The sequence below is a fragment of the Trachemys scripta genome, chromosome 10 (assembly GCF_013100865.1).
Source record: "Trachemys scripta elegans isolate TJP31775 chromosome 10, CAS_Tse_1.0, whole genome shotgun sequence".
Classification (NCBI taxonomy): domain Eukaryota; kingdom Metazoa; phylum Chordata; order Testudines; family Emydidae; genus Trachemys; species Trachemys scripta.
In genome coordinates this window covers 18156684-18175264 of record NC_048307.1, presented here as the reverse complement: position 1 = coordinate 18175264, position 18581 = coordinate 18156684, and positions in this window count along the sequence as shown.

Genomic DNA, 18581 nt, shown 5'->3' with positions numbered 1-18581 from the left:
AAGGCAAGAAAGCACTAGCCTCACTCGTATTTATGGTGTGAAACAATCTATGGGGGGGAAAATGCTTGAGCATATTATTGATAATTTCAATTTCTTTTACACTTTAAAACAGAATCTAAACGTTTAGCAAGGAGAGACAGCAATGGAAACTAAAACTAGGGGAATCGCACTTTTATCGAGTAGACTGAACACTTCTCTTCTCTGTCTCAAAATTTCCAGATGGCACAGCTGACTCATTGACTCTTTACAGTACAGGGCTTGGAGGAAACGTGAGGAATAGTGCTTTAAAAATTTCCCTGACACTTACCTTCTGAGGATTTAAGCCTACTAGGCTGGGTGAAAAACAGCTGTGCTGCTGTACCAAAAAAAACTATGCACATTTAATCTGCATTGGCACATATTCCCCCTCCATAAAGTTTCACATCTGCCCCTGCAAATAAATCATTTCTGCCCCCATTAATTCATTCCACCTAAATAAGTAAATTTTGTCCTCAACAAAGACAATCCCCTCCCAATCCAATTAGTTCTTTCCCTGTCCTGCTCAAATAAATTTAATCCTGACCCCAAAACAATTCCATCCCCATGAATATATTCATTTTGCCGCCAATCCTTTATCAAACAATCATTTCTTCCACACAACCAGCTCTACCTCTTACAATCAAATCCGTCCACCTAACCCAAATCAAATCTTCCTTGCCTCTCATTCTGTTGTCTCCCACCTCCATCCACCCGGACCTACTGCTCTTTGCTCTTGTCCAATCTGCTCTCTCTGTCCCCTTCCATCCTCCATAAGCAACCTCTGCTTGGGTTGCTCTGCTCCTTTCCTCTCCATAAAAAGAGCTAGTCGTGGCTAAACAGTTCTGCTGCCTGCCTTCCTCCTCCTCCTGCCTAGAGAAGGAGCTAGCACCTGACTAGGCAAAATGTCTCCTAGTAGAACTCTGCTGTCTTCTGGGAACCCTTCTCAACTTGGTGCTCCGTGCCACAGCAGGCTGTTCAGCTTGTGTGAACCAGCCTGCTTCTGTGTTCTCCTTTCAGTGGAGACGTCCCCTAACAGTTTTATATGCTGGGACCCTGCCCAGTCTGATCTATCCAATCCCTGGTCCATCTCCATCCTTGTTGCCTTTCTAATAAGGGTGGGCAAATTTGTTCGGATTCAAAGTAAACCTTTGCCCAAAACTCAAACCAAATCTTTTTTGAGATTTGAAAAAGTTCAGTTAATTTTTTCCTTTATTTGCACTTGCCTCTGCCCTGCTGGGTTCTGCAGGTCTCCAATTCCACCATAATGATTGTGCCGATCCTATTTCTAGAGTGGCCAGATCAGAGTTAGCTGGAAATATCACTTATTAAGTCTGTGTCCCAGTGAGATTTCAGTCTTATTCCAACCCATGAGTTTTACATCGAGGAGCTGGGTTAAGCCTCCATCTTTTGGGTGCTTATGTAAAATGAACTCCGATACTTACCAGGTTCACCCATGGCTGCTAGCTACTTTCTGCTGAGATGGTTGAGAACAAGCACTGTTTCGTCAGCTTCTTGAGATTGGTAAGTCTTGAGATCAGCTTCCCTTATGCTTCTTTAACTGAAAGTGTCTTTAATGTACTTCTCCACATGCAGTCTAACATTCAAAGTCCATTGACAACAGACTGCATGATTTGGTACTAAATAGAATCCTTCCCCCACCAAAGAGAATTAGTGTCAGATCTTAATTTACTAATGGAATATAGACATCCATTAACGTAGTAATTAATTCAGTGCTAAAGTGCCTGTGAGAAAGACCCACGCTGAGTGTATAGGGAAAAAAATTAGAAGTGATGTCTTACTAGTGGGCATCAGAAACAAATATTTTTGGTGGACACGTTAATTTAACGTAGAAATAATGATGTGCTTTATTCCTTGTCTGTGGCTATGTTCCTAATTACAGGATTTGACAATAGTCCTATGCTGAATTTTCAATTATTGGGCAATGCTCCAGCTTCCCACCTTTCAAAATCTTAGCAGGAAGCAAATGCATGTCAGAGTAAACTATTGCAATTTGTTTGCAATTTCCTAAAGTGGCAGATATATTAAACTACACCTCTACCTCGATATAACGCTGTCCTCGGGAGCCAAAAAATCTTACTGCGTTATAGGTGAAACCGCGTTATATTGAACTTGCTTTGATCCACCGGAGTGCGCAGCCCCGCCCCCCCGGAGCGCTGCTTTACTACGTTATATCCAAATTCATGTTATATCAGGTCACGTTATATCGGGGTAGAGGTGTATATGTTAGTGTGACGGTTGCATCCTGACTGGGGATTGAACCAGGGATGTCCAGAGGTAAAAACATGAGCTGCTATAAGACTGAGGTTGGCTAGTGGTGACTGTACCAGACTTTTGTCTATCAGCATAGATGGGTGCATGCTCAGGGGATTACATCAGAAAAGCAGTCTGCTGTGCAACTACTGGTCTTGGAAAAGATTCTGCACCAGCCGCAGCTCTCATTAGATCTGGGTTTTGGGAGCTACAGAGCCTGCGAAAATGTGCCCTAAACTTTTCAAAATTAGCTATCCAAAAATGAGACTTTTAAATGAAATAAAAGATGTCTAAAAGGTTAAGATAAAATAGGGCTCTGCAAGTTATTTTCATATTTATATACAGCCGTGTTTGGTGTTCCAGAATGGGAGATTAGTTGGGTTCCGCCCCCATCTTCACTATCCCCTCTGCTCTTTGCTGTCTCCAAGTAGTAGTGATAAACAAGTCTATCATGGAAGTGAGCACATTAGATGGCAATTATTACAATTAAAAAGGTCGGTGGTGTTTTGTAATGCCCAGACTATAGTGTGTGTCATGGATGAGCGTCACTGGAGCTTAATTAGAAGTAAATCTTGGTTCACAAATTAAACACCTTTTCAACTGTGTTTATTTATAAGTTATCCATTCCAGCCAAAATGAGAGCGCCATGAGAGAAAAAGAACAACGTTCTCACACAGCTATTCAAAACACTATGAAACTACTCAGAAATGCTTTCTCTAGTAGAGATTAGGAACATGTTAGATCAGCTTAAATAAGATAAATTTAAGAAATTAACACAGCATAACAATTACCTTTATCCTTGTAAATCAAGAGCTCTCTATCTACTGTTAGTTTGCATATGCTGATCATTAATATTTTATGCCATTGAGGTCATAGTTTAAAACTTAAACCTTAATGCAAATCCAGGCCAAATTGGGTCACCATTTATGTTAAGAGTGTATTTATAAATAATTGATAGACTCTTAATAAATGGTTAATCAGCCATTTAGAGTCCAAGAGGTCAATAGTTGCTTATTACCATGGGTTATAACACCTTCTACTGATGTGCTTATAATAATTTATAACACATATTACTCATGTCTGTAACTTGCTTATAATATCTATTAATCATTTATTAACTCTTTATAAACTATTTATAAATGTAGCCTTAATATAAAATGTGACGGAAAATTGTCTTTCCATTTGCATGTGCCATGAGCTTCAACTCCTGATAGTCTAGGACAGGGGTAGGACAGGGATGGACCATCAGGGCTTTGGATCCGGCCCGTGGGATTGCCACCCCCGTGGTGCCACGGGCCCCGCGCTGTTCCCAGAAGTGGCCGGCACCACGTCCCTGCGGCCCCTGCGGGGGTGGGGGGCAGAGGGCTCTGTGTGCTGCCCTCGCTTGCAGCCCCCCCCACCCCCCTCGCAGCTCCCATTGGCTGGGAACGGGGAACCGCAGCCAATGGGTTCTTCGGGGGAGGTACCCGCAGGTGAGGGCAGCACGTGGAGCCCTCTGCCCCTCCTCCCCCAGGGGCCGCAGGGACGTGGTGCTGGCTGCTTCCAGGAGCAGCGTGGCACGGCACAGGGCAGGCAGGGAGTCTGTCTTAGCCCCGCTGCACTCCAGGTAAGCGGCGTCGGGCCGGAACCTGCACCCCAAACCCCTCCTGCACCCTGCACCGCACCCACACCCCTCCTGCACCCCAACCCCCTGCCCTGAGCCCCCTGCCGCATCCCTCCTGCATCTCAACCCCCTACCCTGAGCCCCCTGCTGCACTCTCCCACACCCCAACCCTCTGCCCTGAGCCCCCTCGTACACCCCACACCCCTCCTGTGCCCCAACCCCTTGCCCTGAGCCCTACATTCATGGCTCTGCATGCAATTTCCCCATCCAGATGTGGCCCGCAGGCCAAAAAGTTTGCCCACCTCTGGCCTAGGAGCAGTTCTTGGCACTCCTTAGCTGCTCCTTCAAACATTGGGAATCCCCAACCCACGTTATGCGCTAGCTTGATTCTGGAGGTAGTTGGATGCATGCCTGCCAAGACTTCCTCACCTGTATTGAGAGTTTCCTGGTGGCTTTTTGCTGAGTACCATACCAACCTTCTTTAATCCCTTGCCAGTCTGGAGCGCCATCGGCCGCCAGCTCTCTGTTCAGGCAAGGCAGGTCTGTTCTGCTTTGTCTGAGGGTTCCCTTCTCACTGCCTCTCATTACCAAAACACTTGTCCAGTGTGGGGAGCTGAGTGATGTTCCTTGCTGTGTGAACGTGTGATTGGTGCTCAGAACCATCTCTGGCAATACGAGGGTACCAGAGCAGAAACTTGCACACAGGTTCTCAATCAGTTCCAAGGCACTGTGGCTCTTTCTACAATAAGGGTATGTCTACACTACGAAATTAGGTCAAATTTATAGAAATGCATTAAGTCGGCGGACCGTGTCCACAGTACCGAGGCTAGTGTTGACTTCCGGAGTGATGCACTATGGGTAGCTATCCCACAGTTCCCGCAGTCTCTGCCACCCATTGGAATTCTGAGTTGAGATCCCAATGCCTGATGGGGCAAAAACAGTGTCGCGGGGGATTCTGGGTACATGTCGTCAGCTCCCCCGCCCCCCCCCGTGAGAGCAACAGCAGACAATTGTTTCGTGCCTTTTTTCCTTGGTTACCTGTGCAGACAACATACCACGGCAAGCATGGAGCCCGCTCAGCTCAGCTCATCGTCACCATATGTCATCTGGGTGCCGGCAGACGTGGTACTGAATTGCTACACAGCAACAGCTAATTGCCTTTTGGCAGTAGACGGTGCAGTATGACTGGTAGTCGTCATCGGCTATCTGGGTGCTGGCAGACGTGGGGCTGCATTGCTATACAGCAGCAGCTCCTTGCCTTTTGGCAGTAGATGGTGTATTACGATTGGTATCCATCGTCATCGTACTCCTCAGTGAGTTCAGTCAGAGGCGCCTGGGCAGACACGTTTTGTCTCCTGGAGACTCAGTCCTGCCGGCAGTCCTATTGCACTGTCTTGACGATGATGGCTAGCAGTCGTAATATAGCATCTTCTGCCAAGCACCCAGAAGATGCCGATGGCTATCAGTCATGCTGCACCATCTGCTGCCAGCCTAAGATGTAAAAGATAGATGGACCAGATTTGTTCTGTATTCATTTGCTTCCCCCTCCCTCCGTGAAATCAATGGCCTGTTAAACCCAGGGTTTTGAGTTCAATCTTTGCGGGGGCCATTCTGTGTGACAGTTGTTTGTGTTTCTCCCTGATGCACAGCCACCTTTGTAGATTTTAATTCCCTGTAAGCCATGTCGTCACTTGCCCCTCCCTTCCTCCCTCCGTCAGACAATAGTTTTACGCCTTTTTTCAGCCCAGACGCCATAGCACTGGGATCATGGAGCCCGCTCAGATCACCGCGGCAATTATGAGCATTATGAACACCACGCGCATTGTCCTGGAGTATATGCAGAGCCAGAACATGCCAAAGCAAAACCAGGCGAGGAGGCGATTGCAGCGCGGCAACGAGATTGATGAAGAAATTGACATGGACATAGACCTCTCACAAAGTACGGGCCCCAGCAATGTGCAAATCACAGTGTTAATGGGGCAGGTTCATGCCGTGGAACACCGATTCTGGGCCCGGGAAACAAGCACAGAGTGGTGGGACCTCATCGTGTTGCAGGTGTGGGACGATTCCCAGTGGCTGTGAAACTTTCGCATGCATAAGGGCACTTTCATGGAACTTTCTGACTTGCTTTCCCCTGCCCTGAAGCGCCAGAATACCAGGATGAGAGCAGCCCTCATAGTTGAGAAGTGAGTGGCGATAGCCCTGTGGAAGCTTGCAACGCCAGACAGCTACCGGTCAGTCGGGAATCAATTTGGAGTGGGCAAATCTACCGTGGGGGCAGCTGTGATCCAAGTAGCCAACGCAATCAAAGACCTCCTGGTATCAAGGGTAGTGACTCTGGGAAACGTGCAGGTCATAGTGGATGGCTTTGCTGCAATGGGATTCCCTAACTGTGGTGGGGCGATAGATGGAACCCATATCCCTATCTTGTCACCGGAGCACTAAGCCAGCGAGTACATAAACCGAAAAGGGTACTTTTCAATGTTGCTGCAAGCCCTGGTGGATCACAAGGGATGTTTCACTAACATCAACATGGGATGGCCGGGAAAGGTACATGATGCTCGCGTCTTTGTTCTGTTCAGGAACTTTGATCTGTTTCAAAAGCTGGAGGAAGGAACTTTCTTCCCAGACCAGAAAATAACCGTTGGGGATGTTGAAATGCCTATAGGTATCCTTGGGGACCCAGCCTACCCCTTAATGCCATGGCTCATGAAGCCGTACACAGGCAGCCTGGACAGTAGTCAGGACCTGTTCAACTATAGGCTGAGCAAGTGCAGAATGGTGGTAGAATGTGCATTTGGACGTTTAAAAGTGCGCTGGCACAGTTTACTGACTTGCATAGACCTCAGCAAAACCGATATCCCCATTGTTATTGCTGCTTGCTGTGCGCTCCACAATATCTGTGAGAGTAAAGGGGAGACATTTATGGTGGGGTGGGAGGTTGAGGCAAATTGCCTGGCCACTGATTATGCACAGCCAGACCTTGATGAACCTCCTCCCCCCCCCCCCGGTTCACTCTACTTCCCTATAAGCTAACCACCCTCCCCTCCCCGCTTCGAGCACCGCTTGCAAAGGCAATAAAGTCATGGTTACTTCACATTCATGGATTCTTTATTAATTCATCACACAAATAGGATAACTGCCCAGGTAGCCTGGGAGGTGTGGGGGAGGTGGGAGGCGCCGGGTGGGGTGGGGGAGGAGGGAAGGATAAGGACACACTGCACTTTAAAACTTTAATACTTATTGAAGGCCAGCCTTCTAATGTTTGGGCAATCCTCTGGGGTGGAGTGGCTGGGTGGCCGGAGGCCCCCGCACCGCGTTCTTGGGCGTCTGGGTGAGGAGGCAATGGGACTTGGGGAGGAGGGCTGTTGGTTACACAGGGGCTGTAGCGGCGGTCTCTGCTCCTGCTGCCTTTCCTGCAGCTCAACCATACGCTGGAGCATATCAATTTGATGCTCCAGCAGCCGGAGCATTGACTCTTGCCTTCTGTCATCAATCTGATGCCACCTATCCTCTTCAGCCCACCACTTGCTCTCTTCAGCCCACGATTCAGCCCGCCACCTCTCCTCTCGTTCATATTGTGCTTTTCTGCACTCTGACATTGTCTGCCTCCACGCATTCTGCGGTGCTCTGTCAGCGTGGGAGGACATCTGGAGCTCCGAGAACATATCATCCCGAGTCCGCCGTTTTCTCCTTCTAATCTTCACTAGCCTCTGTGAAGGAGAAACATTTGCAGCTGGTGGAGGAAAAGGGAGAGGTCATTAAAAAGACACATTTTAGAGAACAATGGGTACACTCTTTCACGTTAAATTTTGCTGTTCACATTACACAGCACATGTGCTTTCGTTACAAGATCGCATTTTTCCTCTTATATTGAGGGCCTGCTGGTTTGGTGTGAGAGATCACTCATGCAGTGCCAGGCAACAGAATTTGGCTTGCAGGCAGCCACGGTAAGCCACAGTCTTTTGGCTTTTTTAACCTTCATAACATGTAGGAATGGTTTCAAACAGCAGCGCTCTCATTTCCCATACCAAGCACCCGTTGGGTTGGCCATTTAAAATGGGTTTGCAATGTAAAAGGAGGGGCTGCACAAACCCAACTATCCCTCCTACCCTCCCCACACCCAATTCTCTGGGATGATCACTTCACCCCTCCCCCCCACCGCATGGCTAACAGCGGGGAATATTTCTGTTCAGCTGAGCAGGAACGGGCACCTCTGAATGTCCCCTTAAAATCACCCCATTTCAACCAGGTGACTGTGAATGATATCACTCTCCTGAGGATAACAAAGAGAGATAAAGAATGATGTTGTCTGCCAGCAAACACTGGGACCATACGCTGCCACGCTTTGTTATGCAATGATTCCAGACTATGTGCTACTGGCCTGGCATGGTAAAGTGTCCTACCATGGCGGACGGGATAAGGCAGCCCTCCCCAGAAACCTTTTGCAAAGGCTTTGAGACTACATGAAGGAGAGCTTTCTGGAGATGTCCCTGGAGGATTTCCGCTCCATCCCCATACACATTAACAGACTTTTCCAGTAGCTGTACCGGCCGCGATTGCCGGGGCAAATTAATCATTAATCATTAGGTTTGGGTAGTGGTGACTGCACCCCCTAGCATGGCATGCAGCTCCGCATAGAAGCGGCATGACTGCGGCTCTGCCCCGGACCTTCCGTTTGCCTCTCTGGCTTTGTGGTAGGCTTGCCGTAGCTCCTTAATTTTCACGCGGCACTGTTGTGCGTCCCTGTTATGGCCTCTGTCCTTCATGCCCTTTGAGACTTTTTCTAATGTTCTGGCATTTCGTTTACTGCTACGGAGTTCTGCTAGCACTGATTCGTCTCCCCATATGGCGAGCAGATCCCGTACCTCCCGTTCAGTCCATGCTGGAGCTCTTTTGTGATCCTGGGACTCCGTCAAGGTTACCTGTGCTGATGAGCTGTGCATGGTCACCTGTGCTATCCACGCTGGACAAACAGGAAATGAAATTCAAAAGTTCGTGGGGCTTTTCCTGTCTACCTGGTCAGTGCATCTGAGTTGAGAGCACTGTCCAGAGTGGTTACAATGAAGCACTCTGGGAAAGCTCCCGGAGGCCAATACCGTCGAAACTACCCCAAATCCGACCCGGAGAGGCCGATTTCAGCGCTAATCCCCTTGTCAGAGGTGGAGTAAAGAAATCGGTTTAAAGGGCCCTTTAAGTCGAAAAAAAGGGCTTCGTCGTGTGGACATGTCCAGGCTTAATTCGATTTAATGCTGCTAAATTCGACCTAAATTCGTAGTATAGGCCAGGCCTAAGGGCCTTAAAGCCATCATCTAACTCATACTTTAATATCAACCTCCTACTAAAACCAAGTCCTCTATCTGTTTAATAGATTTTTTTATTTTAGAATAGTGCCCTTCACCATTGTATCTGAGTGCATTGGGAGAGATACAAAATTACTGTGTAGAAGTAAGACTGGACATGAGATTTCCAATGGGTCTCATGTGATGTTTTAAACTGGAGGAAAAAGCTAGGCTGTGGAAGATGCTACAGTCTCGAAATAAACTGCAGTGAATTACTATTGGTAGTTACATATGTACTGTTGATATATATTTGGTTTTTATTACCACTTGTATTTCAGCTCATAACAGCACAAAAGTGTTCTTGTAATGAATAGGATTACAGTAAAGCTGATTGCTCTTTAACTGTTAAAATGTTCTATACAGTGGCAATGAAATGTATTTTGATTGCAAAGAGCTGATAGGACAATAATTTCATAAGGGACTCTCCTGCATTATTTTAGATATGAAGGGGATGATGTGGGTACTTAACTCTTAGTGTTCTTTGCGAGTCTCATTAGCAGTTGGTCAAGTGGAATTACAGAATCGTATAGAGACAGGGATGAAAGGAACTATATGTTGGCTATATACTGTATACATAGAGTAACAGCTATATTACAACTTGCTCAGTCCCGGGTATTGATTGTGAAATGGCTTGTTTTCCTGAACTCACCCTTTGCGTGAACAGTTCAATCTGCAGCACAGGAAATGTTTTGTGAGCTAACTAGGAGTTTCTTTGTTAATGTCATCCAAGGCACAAACTGAATATAAAGTCAGAGTGTTTAAGGCCAAAAGGGACCACCAGATCATCCCGTATAGCACAGCACCACCGCACGAAATCCAACAATCAAAATGAGACCCAAGTATTGCAGCCCACTGGAGACTAGACTATTGTGTGTGTAGCGGGGTGGTCACCCACTCCTGCCTTAAAAGGCTTAAAACAGCCCGGGGAGAGGGCTTTGGCAGGGAAGGAAAAGCAGGGCTGATTGGGGAAAGCAGCCTCAGCTGGGGGCCATGCCCCAATCAGGCCGAGGCTGGCTTAATGAGGGCCTAACTGGCCCTTATAAGAGGGCTGGGGCCAGAAGCCAGGGACAGACTCTCTTCTAGCTGCAGGTAGCTGAGAGGGAGGGACCTGGAGTGGAGCAGGGCTGGGGAAAGGCCAAGGGAGCTGGGGAGCTCCGGCCTGGAAACCCCCCAGGCTGAGGCCTAGCGGAAGGACAATTAGGTACTGGAATTGCAGGGGGCAGCCCACGGGTAGGCAGAGGCAGCAGGTCCAACCCCCCCTTGCCTATGATGAGGCGCTTTTACACTGCAGTCTGCCCCAGTGAGCGGGGGCTAGATGGTGACTGGCAGTAGACCACGACTGAGGCAAGGTGGGGATAGAGGGTTGGGGGTTCCCCTGGGAGGGGAGACCCTGAGTCTGCGGGGGTATTGCTAGGGGGCAGCACCCCAAAGACAAGGGGCACTGGGTCCTGGGAGGGACATGGGGGCCAGCGGCAGTGGGACACCGGCCTGCAGAGGGCACTCCGGGGGCTGGAAATGCTAATTGCCTGAGACGACCAGTAGGAGGCGCTGCAGCAGTGAGTCGTCACTCTGCCACAGTGTGCCACAGGCCGAGAATAGGAGGGATCAAGGTGCAACAGTGCCTGAGGCCCCTGCAATGGCAGGGAAATGACATGAGGGATACCCAAACAATCCTGGCAAGTGATTTGCATCTCCAAGGTCACTGTCAATCTGCCCTGGTGGAAAATTCCTTCTGGGCCCCATATATGGGGATCAATATGTCCCTGTTGGTTCCCTAGGGCAAATCCTATATGGGCCCCCTTGCCTTAAATTGGAGAAGGAAAACCTCCCTAAAGAGAAAAAACAGGCTAAGGGAGCCAGTGTGTTTGCCCATGTCCATCTCTCTCTCTCATTCATTCATTCATTCATTCATTATATATATATAAATATATATAAAATAGTTAAACTGTAGGTAGAGAGGAAACTGTGGTATGATGGGCAGGTCCGGCTCTGGTGTTTTTGCCACCCCAAGCGGCGAAAAAAGAAAAGAAAAAAGAAAAAAAGCCGCGATCGGCAGCACTTCAGCGGCAGCTCTACCGCACCGCTTCATTCTTTGGTGGCAATTCGGCGGCAGGTCCTTCCCTCCGAGAGGGACTGAGGGACCCGCCGCCGAAGAGCCAGATGTGCCGCCCCTTTCCATTGGCTGCCCCAAGCACCTGCTTGCTGCGCTGGTGCCTGGAGCCAGCCCTGATAATGGGCCTTGGGATACTGAGCATAAGTCTCATTAAAGAGATCAAATTTGGGCCTTTTACAGAGAATAAGGACTTACATGGATCAGAACAGGGACCTGGAAGAGAGGCAGTGGACTTCTCTTCTCAGAAATCAATGGTGGCTCTTAACTCTGGCATTCTGCTCTTCCTACAGAGGGCAAATGGGGTCTCTGTCCATGACTGGGTCTCCTAGGTGCTACTGCACTAACAATTATATCAATAGGAGAGCTCCAAGTGTCAGGAGAACAGAATTCCAGAGGCGAGTAACACCATGTGGCTCTGTGAGGAGGCCTTTAAGTTGAGGGAGTGTATGTCCTGTCTATTTTCTTCATATTTCATTGAAAGAAATTATCACATCATGATTGATCACTTTGGCTTGAACCTAAGAGCCTTCCGTTATCCCAACACACACTGATGTTTTTGGCCTGTGGACACATTGGATCTGAGGGAGGGACTGGCTTAAGGCCTCTTGGAGATTTGTAATGTTTTGTAAATCTGCCCCGTGTTGCCTTTTCTAGGGAAGAAAAGCTGCCTGTTTTCCAAGTCTCAGCTGGTATTCGATGTTGCTCTGTACATACAGTGGGCCTGAATGCACACCTGGCCTCAGGTTCATTTGCTGGCTAATTGAGATGGGGGCACCTAACATTTTTAAGTGTATTTGGACTTGGAAACTAAACATAGCCCTATCAAGCCATGACAAACAAGCTAATAAAGAACAGTGTTAGTGATCGGAACACAGAATAGAGCAGGCAGCTGGAAAAGATCAGGTTGGTTAATGTACAAATATCAAAACAGCCAAGATCTTGGCTTTGTGACTGCTCATGTTTGAGAGGGGTGAGGTGAGGAGGATCTGTGCATGACTTGGTACTTGCAGAAGTATTCTGCCTGAGGCAGGAGCATGCCTCTGCGAGGTTGTGTGCACTTCAGAGTTAACTTGGGTGATCGATACCCAGCTCTGAGCTCCCGGGTTAGCCTACCCTAGGTGTGAGCAGCCACAGTGCAAAGCCATACCCCAGTTACTGTGTTCTCACTCGGGCTGCACTCATCTCTCTGTGTTGCTAGGACTTCTGGGGACATGTCCCATGGTTCCTTGTGCTTCAATAAGCTGAGCTGCAATCTGATTCTTTCCCAGTGTATTCTGGGAGAACTTGTCTGTCCTTTTGGGCAGGTGGTGAATTGTGGGAAGGCATTGGAGGACTATCAGCACTTTAGTGAGTTAGCCTGAATTCTCACTGCAAAGTTGGTGGATTTCAGCCTGAGTGCAACCTTACCTGGGCTCTAACTTATCACCCCAGGCGGGCCAGCTAGCCTGGTTGAAAGCACCACTAACCTTGGGTGAGTGTTGTAGGTGAATATAAGGAGGGTTAGAAGTAACACCTGAGTAAGGTTCTGGGTTAATTCTGCAGTGGGAGAGTTTGGGGAGCATGGGTCTGAGAGTTGGCCCCCCCAGGCCAAGTCTGTTGACTAGTGGAGACAGGGCACTGCCTTGTTTGGGGAATCTAGCAGTGCCACCCCTAGAATCCCTGTATTCTTACCCTTACCTAATCTTTGTGCTTCTATAATGTATCTTTATCCTTCTGTGCAAAGGCAGAGGGTGGTAGCTCTTGGGATAGGATTTCTGAAGAGACATAGGCGTTAGTCGCTGACACACTCAGCATTACAACGCTAAGGTACCTAGAAAAATCACAGGAACAATTACTGCAATCCACAAAGCTTTGTTAAGTGCCCAGGCCCTCTAGAGAGTGAATGGGGAGAAATACGCCAGATGCTGAGCGAGGAGCTGCCTATGCTAGCCAGTGGAAGATGCCGAGGAGAGGCGTGTGTGCTGAGGTAGGGGCCTAAATCTGGGCTTCAGGGAGAGGTCTAGCTCTGCTTAGCCATCCACAAATGGGAACACACTGCCTGGAGGCAGGAGGCTTAGATGCCTAAGATGTTTCTTGACGCTCTCCACTCAATATGGCCGAAGGAGGTTGTGCCCACCTTATAACTTGGAGCCCAATGGTTTGAGCACTCACCTGGGATGTGGCAGAACCAACGTCCAGTCCCCCTGTTCCAGTCACTCTTTCATTATTTATTCACCGAGACACAGCTTCAACTGGAGAGACTGAGGGAGCCCTACATCAGACTATCCCACAGCCTGGGGTGGGAGATCCCTCCTCAAAGTCTTTCTTCCCCCTTGGCAGAGGGGGGAACTGAGCTTGGGTGTCATCTCAGGCAATGAACTAACCACTGGAAGGACAGTTATAGCGTGGGCACTTCCACCACCATCTCCGCTGGCTGGATTTTGAATGGGACCCAATCCGGTAGTTGGCTTCTGAGTGAGCCTACCAGAATGAGCCCTGCATAGATTTAGGGGGTTGAACACCTGTCTTTCCCCAGTTCGTGAATCACTCTAGGGCTTCAGCAGGAGATAGGAGTCCAGGCTCCTAGAGGGAGGCAGCAGTGTGTATGCTCAGAGGCAGAAACTTGAGCTGCTAGGGAAATTTTACTCTGAAAACTTAGGTGCCAAGTAAGTTTAGGCACTTACAGGGCTTGGCAAGAGTTTTGTGGATTACACTGGCACCAAAACCGGGACTTAAGTACCTCAGTTTGGCACCTAAGTTCACCTTGTGCCTTTCCCCCTCCTTCTCCGTGTAAAGCAGAGCACACTCTATCCCTCAGATGCTTTTGTGCCATGTGCATTTGTATTCGTTTCTACCGAACAGCATTTCCAGTGTTACTCAGTAGCCCTGGCCTCATATTTGTCATCAGCTGCTAAGTGTCATCCAACTGTGCGGGAGCTGGTACCTCTCTCCTCATGTTGTTCAACAAAAGTAGCTCAGCTCCTGACAATGCATTTGACTTCAAAGCTCTTGTGATCTATTTGTGACAGACATACGTTAGATTAGAAATCCATTTGTCAGTTAGAACTAATAATGGTGCTCTCTGCATCAAGCATTATCGCTATCAGGAGCTGTTATATTATGAATATGCATGTGTGTGAGAGAGAGCAAGTTTCATACAACATATTTACATTAGATGGGCTCAGCCAAGGACTTAATGTCCTAAATTAGAGTGTGCCTCAGAAACTCCAAGCTCTGTGGCAGCACAGACATCTTGCTCCTAAATACACCAGATTCTCAGCTGGTGTAAATCAGTGTAGCTCCTTTCTACACCTGTTTACACCCGCTGAGGATCTGACCCCACACTATCATTTTTTATTAGAATAAATGTTAAGGCACCAGAATAGTTTTGAAAGGATTTTCTTTTTAAATCCTATATTAAAAATAAAAAAGCAGAAGAGTTTTTTGGAAGTACCTCTGCAAGCAGGTGGGAGACTGTAAAGAGCGGTTCAAAGGAGATCACAGATGAGCAATGCCTACCAATAGTTAAATTAAATTCCCTGCTAAAGAGGAAGCACAGGGAGATGTAAGTTGTGTTTACTCCCTACACTACCCATGATAACAGTTGGACTGGGACAGAGGAATACAGGGAAATCTCCCTGGAGACCCCTACCCCACAGCTTCAATGTGCAATTATGAATTATTATTATTATTTTATTTATTTTTGTTACCATAGTGTGTAGGAGTCCTAATCATGGACCATCACCCCATTGTGCTAGGCACTGTACGAACACCGAACAAAAATTATGGCCCATTTTACTGATTCTCTAATACTAAATGTTTTAAATTGGTTTTTATGCAGTTTTGAATTCGCCACCTTAAGTACTATAACTTTTTTCCTCCAATCAATAAGCTGGATAGTTGGCCAAAAGAAGCCAAGTTTTTGTTTTACATTCTTATCTAAGGTTAGCAGGAGAAAAAAAGTTAAACCAAAACAAGGTAATGACACTGCATTACTAACAGGAGGCATTTAAGTTATTTTTCTTGCTATTCGTTCATTCTTTGGTGGGAGGAATCTTTGGTGGGAGGGAACTAAATTCCTAAACCGAAATGTGAAACACTTTTCATTACACCTCATTGGATATTATTCTTCCCTAACGTTAGCCTTTAGCTTAATCAGTAGTGACTCATGCTTTTAGATCCATTGATAATAGGCTGGGTCCCTGCTAACGACACATCTGAGGCATGTGGTCACATGTATTACAGTAGCTGTAGGCACCCATTAACCATTTCTATTAGACCATCCCCACCACTGTCCATAAAAGACCCCTCCCTCTACTCTCCTGTTCCTGAAGGTACCCCCATTCCATGCTATTGTGATCTTGAATCTTGGGATAGAAGCCTAAAAAGCCACTCAGTGCAGCATTGCACTGAAGACCTATTAAAGGATAGCTGTGCCCATTTTGCTCATTGCAGAAAGCTGATAGTTCAAATGGTAAAAAAGCACTAATCTTCATGAATGAGCTTTTGAAGTATATCTGCAGCAGCAGCCATCTTGCCAAAAAAGAGATGGCATTTATGTTGGACAACATGAGATTTCTGCATACAATAGAGGACTGTAAAGCAGTTTCCCTTCTGCTCTGACACAGGTTCAACAATCAGAAAAAAAATCTTTTAGTAACAGGCTAAATTTGACCTTAAGAAATTCACTGACCTCAATAAATGTACAGTTGCTTCCCTTAAAAATGTGACTGTTTTGCTGAGGCATATCAATATGGTTACCTCAGTATTTCAAATATTTCCTCTGTTTTTTGTAGTGTTCATACAGTGATCATTGGTTACGACTGATGCCTGCATCCATAAGAAATGAGACACCTATCCTTTGCCTTTTCAAAGCTTCTTGACAGCTTTTAAATACATACCTATAAAAAAGACCACTTGTAACCTACCCCACTTGAGCCATTAATCAGCCCATCCACACCAACAGTAACTCAACAGTGAACCACATGAAAAATCTTTAAAAATCACCCACAAAAGCCCTCCCATTCCTTCACCACTAAGGCAAACAAATGGGCCGTGCAGCAAGAAATGTAGAACTGGAGTGGAGATGAAAAAATAAAAATGACCTTCTAATTAAAGCAAAAATTAAAAAGCTGTAGGCTTCTTTGAACAAAATGTTACCATGTTTTGCAACAGTGACCTTAACTTTTGCCTTGTGGTTAATGCAATGAATAGTAGCTCCAGTCATGTATAGTCGTCATCTTCCATGCAACTGCCCTCAAAGTCAGTCTGAATGTTAAGCTTGGAAAATATTGGTTCCTGTTTTCAGGTCGGTTTGAGTTTTCTCCATGAGATGTCAACTCCTTTTCTTTAGTCTATTCCAAGTCTTTATCAACTGCATTCTTCACAAAGTTCACGTCCAGTCTCAGCTCTCTCATTTCAAGGAACTTGTGACTCCTTATCGAGGGAAGGAACAGTATTTTCATTTCACGGGTGCTGACATAGAATCCGAACTTGTGTAATTGCCCAGTGCTATGGAAGAGGTGAAGCTGAGATTAGAATTCAGGAGTTCCTGTCTCCCAGTTATGTTCTCAGGACATGCTTCTCTTCATCAATCTTTTGAGATAAATTTGTGCATTCAAGGATGTTTGACACAAACAACTATTTCTAAACATATTCAAACACCCTTCCATAGTCCAACAGAGAAATAAGCTTGTGTGCTGAGACTGCTGCCCATCATGCTGATCAGCGTTGTCTCGTTTCCTTGTGCTCCCATGTCTGTGCTCCTTGGTGTCTCTAAGCCAGAGAGCTGGAACATGCTGAAGGCAGGGGAGCACGGAGGAGCTTACCCACTGACTTTTCTCCAGGGCCAGAAAAGTAGGGCCCGGGGGAATGGGGGATCTTGCTTCCCTGGCAAAGATGCTCCGAGCAGAGAGGCTGGGACGTTCCTGCAAGGAACAGAGGAGTTTTAATCCATTTGGAAGGGCTGAGGTGGCTGTCCAGGACCAGAGGACAGAAGAGGACAGACAGATGAGTCCAGGTATGGTGAAGGCACAAGGATGCGCTATGTGGAGCATCATCAAATGAAGTATTGGGTGACCTTAATGACTGATTGCACGGGGGGTGATGAATGGATTTTGTTTGGACTTTTGTTATGGACTATTTTTCATGAGGTTTTAATAAGAAACCAGCCCAAAGAGGGGTATTACTGAGAGAAGAGCCTGAAGTGAAGTTATTGAGTTACCTAAGAGGGAAAACAGAGGCAGAGTGTGCATGGCTTGCCGCAGGGGATGCGCTCCAGGCAGGGCTGCTATTTGGTTTCTATACAATTCTATTAACATTACGTCAATGAAACAGTGATCAACACAGCTCTTAGTATGGACATTAAAGGTACTTTAATGTTTCCCAACCTTCAGCTCATTCCATCACTGCCATGCTAGTTTTGTAGCAGCGTGTCTACTATGAGCAAGCAATCTTCCTCCATGTAGAGACGTGCAGCTGAAATTCTCGTGCACTTACCAAGAGCTAAGGCAAATTGCATCGTGAATAGACAGTCAAAGAGTAAATTGCACTGCATGAAAGGACATGAGGGCAAACTGCACTGCAAACACACTGGAAGAAACCAGAACATCACAGTCTTGGTGAGGGGGTAGCAAAAACACACAGTGCAAATGCATGCAGTCAAGAAAGTGGGACTTATTCCATGAGGCAAAGTAAGAGGTAATAATCTGCACCTTACAGTGAGTTGAAGTAGCAGCTGTGCAGCTGATGTATGACTCTTGGGCGGGTGTCCTGATTTTCCAAGGCAAAATGCCTTCCCTTGCGACCCCTCCCCTCCCTCGACCGCACCTTGCTCTGGACTTCACGTTACAATCCGAATCTAGCATGACTGACTTGTGCAAAGCCACAGAACAAGTAATGATAGAGTAAGGATTCAAACCTAATAGTTCCTATGTCCCTGTCCCGTGCTCAATCCACTAGATGACAACAGCCATTCTCCAGGGACACTGAAAAAGTTGGGCAATTACACCAAAGGCTTATTTGTGTTGATGAAAGAATAAAAGCTCATTTTTAAAAAAGTCAGAAAACATTAAGAAAGCAATTGAGAAGACTTGGGGTAGTTCTGGTAGTTATATTTTTAGCTGTGAAATTTATGTTTGAGGGGAAGGTCAGAGGATTTTTTTCCTGTTTTTATTATGTGTTAGTTTCTGTGAGAAATGTACACCTTCCAGCAACTCATAGAAAACTCCAAGATAATGAAGACTTCCATTCCTGA